This window comes from Idiotropiscis lumnitzeri, chromosome 2 (genome assembly GCF_059441095.1).
Source record: "Idiotropiscis lumnitzeri isolate Australia: NSW breed Sydney's pygmy pipehorse chromosome 2, RoL_Ilum_1.0, whole genome shotgun sequence".
Lineage (NCBI taxonomy): Eukaryota > Metazoa > Chordata > Actinopteri > Syngnathiformes > Syngnathidae > Idiotropiscis > Idiotropiscis lumnitzeri.
In genome coordinates, this window is record NC_142392.1 from 9,031,512 (window position 1) to 9,038,190 (window position 6,679).

Consider the following 6,679-nt stretch of genomic DNA (forward strand, 5'->3'; position numbering starts at 1 on the left):
TACCAAGAAGAAAAAAGATTCGCACCCCCCGCCCCACCATTTTTTTCTGTCTTTGTATAGTGATGTTAGATTGTCAAAAAAATATCCCTTAACTATGCTAAATTGCTAAGAAATATAATTTAGAGAATTATTATTGTGAGGATCTCGAAACTCAGTACTCTGTTGTGCAAATATTGATGAGATGATAAATATTTACTCAAACGTTTTTTGTAAAATCTTTATTCACTTTATTTACACCAACTGACCGGTACAAGATCGAAGGCTCATCTTCGGATATGCTGCCATGGAGATTACGGCCCTGGATGAGGACCCACTCCACTGAAGTCATCTTCCTGCAGCACTTCATTCAATTGACTCTTATATTATCTCATCTATTATCGCATAGCATCATTGTATGTGTCAAATGTTGCCCAGTTGGCATCCATTGCAGCCTGGTCATCCTGGAAGGGGGATTCCACCATCTGTGGTCCCTTCTCAAGGTTTCTCACTTTTCCCCTAATGAGGTTTTGTGAGTTTTTCCTTGCCCTCCTGGGGGTTAAGATCGGGGATGTCGATTGTGGCTATGTAAAGCCCTTTGAGACTGTCTGTGATTAAGGGCTATGCAAATAAAATTGACTTGACTTGACTTGACTATTCACAAAAGCAAACCAAACACAGTTATTAATACCAAAATCCATGCGATGTATCTAATTTGAAGTACTTAGCACCTGCCATGTCACTCAGGACTTCTTCACGCTTGGGAAACTGATAATGTTCTCTTATATGAAAAAAAATCAGTGCCTACCTTCTGCCAGGGAGTTGTGGGAAGCTACTAATACGTACATAATAGAGAAAAGACAAAAAGAAGAGCCAGGGGGATTTTAAACAAAAATTCTTTGTAAATAACATAAAGCAACAGCTTTAGTATGTTTACGATACGTTTTTTTTAAAATAATTTTATTGTTACTATACGTTTTTTTTAATGGTTACTGTAATGTTCCGTCTTCTATCTTAAGAAGTCACGCAGGCAACGTGATGCTGCAAGCTTGTGTCTCTTTATTTATTGACTTGCATTCTCGTCTATGTGCAGACACACTTGTTCGTCTGGTAACCAAAACACACATCGGGCAATACTGCCAACTAGTGGCCAATGATATAACTGCTATCATTACATCTCCCTTTCAAACGTTAAACAATGCCTAAGCTTTTTTTATTATTATTATTGTTTATTATTATTATTATTTTGTTTTGTTATCAATTATTTTCACTTCTTATCAATATCCACACATTTTTATGACAACAAGCAGCTCTACAACAATTTTAGCAACAATCACACAACATTAAACATTTTCAATCAGCCTGTCCGGTTGTCGTCTAACTCTTGTTGATCTTCGAAGAGGTTCAGTAATCCCAGAAATTGCTGGTGGTTGAGGTCTGTGCTCCTTCGATGTATCCACCTGCTTTGCAGCCTCAGCCGCATCAGAAGATTTCTTACAGTCCTCGGGAACCTTCAGAAGACTCCTGTTCCTCCTCACTCTTTGTCCATACTTTGTTTCCACAATGTAAGTTCTCGGTCCGGCTTCGATAAGGCAAAAGATGCATGCAGATTGTGCTCGATTGGACTTCATTTTCATCACATTTCTCTCTTATTGGTGATCTATTATTATACTTCCTGCTTCTGCGACATCCGATTTGATGACGTCATTTCCGGGTACTGTTTCACTCTGTCCTGTTTCTCATACAGAGTGGACGATTAAAGCATTGACTTGCTTACTTCACTTTTATTAACTTCTTAACTTTTGCAGTACAGTACGTTACTTCAGCCTGTTGACATAGGGAAAACGTCACTTCCTCCTTCTCTCGTCCGTCACTGTAATCGGCCCCTAAGCAACATAACATAACTAACAATAATATTGTTACATCTTTTCTTTTTTCAATTTGAAGCACTTCCTTGCGATGTCAACGTTGCACACACATTTTCATGCAGATTATGTATTCATACTAGAAAATTATGCCTAACATAACTTCGTCAACATAAAGCGTCACTTTCAGTGCATTATTTGTAAATTAACCCAAAATATATTAACAAATTCCAATCCTTCAAATAAATATAACATCTTCTTTCTATTATGTTGGCTCCAAAACATTATGTAAAACATCTTGTCAGTATTATCCAACCCCCCAACCAGCAAACAAATTATACCTTGACATTTACAGTTTTTTTTTTTTTTTTTTTTTTTTTTTTAACATAAATATCAAAAACCTCTTTCCCTTTTTTTTTTTTTTTTTTTCCAACATAAATATCCCAAATCTTCTGTCTTCACTGCGTGTAGTCCTCCAAATATCTAGGCTTAAACACCTGACGACCTGGTCTGGTGACAACTTTGGTTTGGTCCCTGGTGCCACACTGCTGGGTTGCATCCACACAGTCTGAAGTCCCCTGAGTCCCACTCCTCGTTGACGTGACAGATCCTGTATCATGGTCTCGTCTAAGATGTCGTCGATTCCTCCTCACAACTCCTCCAGAGTCCAGCTTCACCTCATAAGATCTGTGATCCACCGGTCCTACTACTCGTGCAGGTCTCCAGACGCCACGAAGATCGAAAGGCTGGACCCTCACCTTGTCTCCATTTTTCAGGGCATCCAAATTTTTAGCGGTGCGGTTGTAATATTTTCCTTGACGGTGTTGGTTGTGTCTAATTCCTTGCACATTGTTATGCAGCTCCGGTTCTAGCAGAGTATCTCTTGTAGGGAGCAGTGTCCTCGTCCTCCTGTTTAGCAGTCTCTGCGCAGGGCTAGTTGCAAGACCGTGGCTCGGTGTGTTGCGATGGTCCAATATTGCCAGATAAGGGTCCCGTCTAGCCATTGCAGCTTTCTTCATGAGACATTTGGCTGTTTTTACTGCAGACTCTGCCTTTCCATTGCTCTGGGCGTAACCAGGTGATGATGTTCTGTGTGTGAATTCCCATGCCTGGCTAAATCGTCTAAACTCTTGGGAGGTATATTGTGGGCCATTATCTGATACCACAATATCCGGAATCCCTTGTCGTGCGAAATTTGCTTTGAGTTTTCGTATAACGGTGGCGCTTGTAGTGTCTGGAAGATAATCTACTTCCCAGAAGTTGGAATAATAATCCACAGTTATTAAGTAGTCCTTGCCATGGAATGAGAACAAGTCCGTTCCTACTTTTGCCCAGGGCCTGTATTCCATCTCATGCGAGTGTAGCATCTCCTTCTGCTGTCTGGAGTCCACTGACCTGCATACATCACATTTTAATATAAAGTTCTTTATTTGTTGATTCATTCCCGGCCAGTATACACAGTCTCTCGCACGTCTGAGACATCCTTCAATCCCGAGATGAGAAGAGTGGATGCGACAAGTCATAACCCTCCAGAGTGCATCAGGAATCACTGCTCTCTCTCCTTTGAAAACAATTCCATCCTGATGACTTAACTCATCCTGAAATGAGTAGAAATGTTGGAGATCCGCTGGGATGTCTTTTTTGTTCTTTGGCCACCCTTTTTGGATCAGATTTATCAGCTGTTGTAATTTTTTATCTTCTTTTGTCGCTAATCGAATTGAGGTGAGTCTTTCAGTCGAGATGGGCAGGTGCGCAATCATATTAACAGTTTCCACCCCAGACTCCATGTCCACTTCCTGACAGTCCGGTAAATATGCTCTGCTCAAAGTATCGGCTACCAACATGTCCCGGCCTGGTTTATAAGTCACATATATATTGTACTTCTGTAGCCTGAGCAACATTCGTTGAAGCCTCTTTGGTGCACTGAGCAAAGGTTTTTTTGTGGATGTTTTCCAAGGGCTTGTGATCACTTTGGACGGCCACCTCTCTTCCATAGGTGTACTGGTGAAATTTCTCCATTCCAAATACAATTGCGAGGCATTCTTTCTCTATTTGAGCGTAGCCCCTCTCAGTTGGTGTCATGGCTCTGCTACCATATGCCACTGGCTTTCCATCCTGCATGAGGGCAGCTCCCAGTCCTGTCTCGGAAGCATCACACTGCAGCGTCAGAGCTTCTCGCTGGTCGTAGTCTTTCAGGACTGGAGCGTTGGCTATCTTTTCTTTCAGTCGCTCAAATGCCCCTTCCTGGACTTCTGTCCATTCCCACATGTTTTCTTTATGTGTCAGTTGTCTCAAAACTTCACAGTCATCTGACAAGTGTTCATAGAATTTTGATAGGTAATTTACCATACCCACTAGTCGCTGTACTCCTTTCACATCAGAAGGTCTCGGCATCTCCCTGATGGCTCGCACTTTCTCTGGGTCTACACACAGTCCCTCAGCTGTCAGTAGGTGTCCTATATAAGGTACTTTTGTTTGTCGCAGCTTGAATTTGTCCTTGTTTAGTTTTATGTTTTTCTCTGTGCACCTCAGTAAGAAGCGTCTCAGTTTCACATCATGGTCTCGGATAGCTTCCTCCTGGGTTGTCCCTTCTCCTGTAATTAATATATCATCAGCAATGATGTACGTTCCAGGTAGGTTTTCCAGTGCATGTGTGAGTTTCCTTTGAAAGATCTCTGGCGCTGGGCTTATGCCCATTGGCATCCTGAGCCACCTAAAGCGTCCAACTGGGGTTGAGAAGGTTGTGAGATAACTTGACTCCTCCTCAAGTTTAATGTGCCAAAATCCATGTTTTACATCACAAACGGTGAATACTTTTGCATTTGCAAGTTCGGGTAAGATGTCATCTATTGTTGGGAGTGGAAAATGGCTCAGTTTAAGTGCTCGATTCAACGGTTTGGGGTCAATGCAGATCCTCAACTTCCCACTCGGTTTTCTCAATGACACCATGCTACTAATCCAGTCTGTACTTCGTTCCACGGGTGCAATGATTTCTCTTTTCACCAGTTCCTTTAGTTCCTCCTTGAGGGGTACCATCATTGAAACTGGCACTCTGCGCTTTGGCAATTTTACTGGTGGTATACTATTATCTATTTCAATCTTGTATTCTCCTTCCATACAGCCATCACCAGAAAAAACAGTAGAAAATTCTGTCTCTATCATTTCCATCGTCAATATTTTGTTGCAAAGTTCATCTTTTGCGACAGACATCACTTCTTTTGTTACTATGCTGTCCACTGTCATGATGTTCTCATATTGAACCTTTATCAGCTTCATGTCTTCACTTGCCTTTCTGCCCAAAATTGGAACACCTCCTTCCATGTCCACAACTTGAAACAGCACTCGGTAGAGTTTGTTATTCCTCGGGTCCCTTATTTTGACTCGACACAGGCCCAATGGACTCATTTTTGTTTTATTGTACATTACCAGTACCTTGTCAGAATGTTCCAGCTTTACATCTGGGTTTAGGTGATGCACAGGAATGACATTACAGCTCGCTCCACAGTCTATTTGAAATTTAACTTGTGTAGTGTCAATTAGCATACCAGCAAAGAGTTGTTTTTCTGGAGTATGTCTGTCTCCAATTTGGTTCAGGTTCTCTTTTGTCTCAACGATGTGGGTTATCATCATAATATCTTCATATTCTTCTTTATCTTGCTCTTGAATTGCATTCACAGCTCTATCATTTTTACCATGTGCATTTTTTTGTCTTACACATAGCAGCAAAATGATTATCCTTCCCACATTTTTTACACTTTTTTCCAAAAGCAGGGCACTTCTTCTTATTCCACTCATGCTTCTTGCCACAAAACTTACAGCAAACATCACCTCTGCTTGCTTTTTCTTGTTTGAGTAGATGCACTTCCTCCTCTGACTGCCCTTGCAGTGTTTTACAATTTTCTCGTGACAACTCTGTTGCTCGACAAATCTTCATGCATTTTTCTAATGTCAGATTGTCTTCTCTCAGCAGTCTTTCCCTCAGCGCATTGTCGTTTGTGCCACACACGATTCTATCTTTTTCCCTCAGCGCATTGTCGTTTGTGCCACACACGATTCTATCTTTTATCAATGAGTCTCTCAGCTGCTCAAAATTGCAGGTGCTGGCCAAAACTCTCAATTCAGTAACGTACTTGTCCACATTTTCGCCCGGTGTCTGATCTCTCATGAAGAATCTGTATCTCTCCACAGTCTCGTTTAACTTAGGGTTACAATGTTCGTCGAATTTTCTCATCATCTCCCTCACGGTAGTTCTTGCCGACACATCATCCATCAACAACGTGTTCAACAGTTCTCTACCTTCTTCGCCTATGAGGTAATGAAACAGCTTGCATTTCGTGGATTCCTCCGAGTCCGGCATTGTCAGGTCCACATACAATGTGAATTCCTCTTTCCACGCTTTCCACGTCTTCGTCAAATTGTTTGAATCCAAAGCCAGAATCAGCGGCGGTCGCAGTCCTTCCATCGTAGCGACTGTCCGTAGTTAGCTTCCGTGCTAACAAGCTAGCGATCCTTTCAACACTCTCTTCCCGTCGCCAGTTATGACTCACGCGCTGCCACCATGTTTCACTCTGTCCTTTTTCTCATACAGAGTGGACGGTAAAAGCATTGACTTGCTTACTTCACTTTTATTAACTTCTTAACTTTTGCAGTACAGTACGTTACTTCAGTCTGTTGACATAGGGAAAACGTCACTTCCTCCTTCTCTCGTCCGTCACTGTAATCGGCCCCTAAGCAACATAACATAACTAACAATAATATTGTTACAGTAACCATTCAACAAACGTATAGTCACCATAAAATTATTTTTTTTAAAAACGTATCGTAAACATACTAAAGCT

At 41.5% G+C, this 6,679-nt stretch overlaps 1 long non-coding RNA gene across 1 annotated transcript in view; it reads left to right on the forward strand.

Annotated features, from left to right (window-relative positions):
• Positions 1 to 260: 260 nt before the first annotated feature.
• LOC148341616 (uncharacterized) overlaps positions 261 to 6,679 on the forward strand; it is a 287,045-nt gene continuing 280,626 nt past the window's right edge. Inside the window, exon 1 of the long non-coding RNA XR_015840400.1 lies at positions 261 to 503. This is a non-coding gene — a long non-coding RNA (uncharacterized LOC148341616). The remainder of the gene's footprint in view (positions 504 to 6,679) is intronic.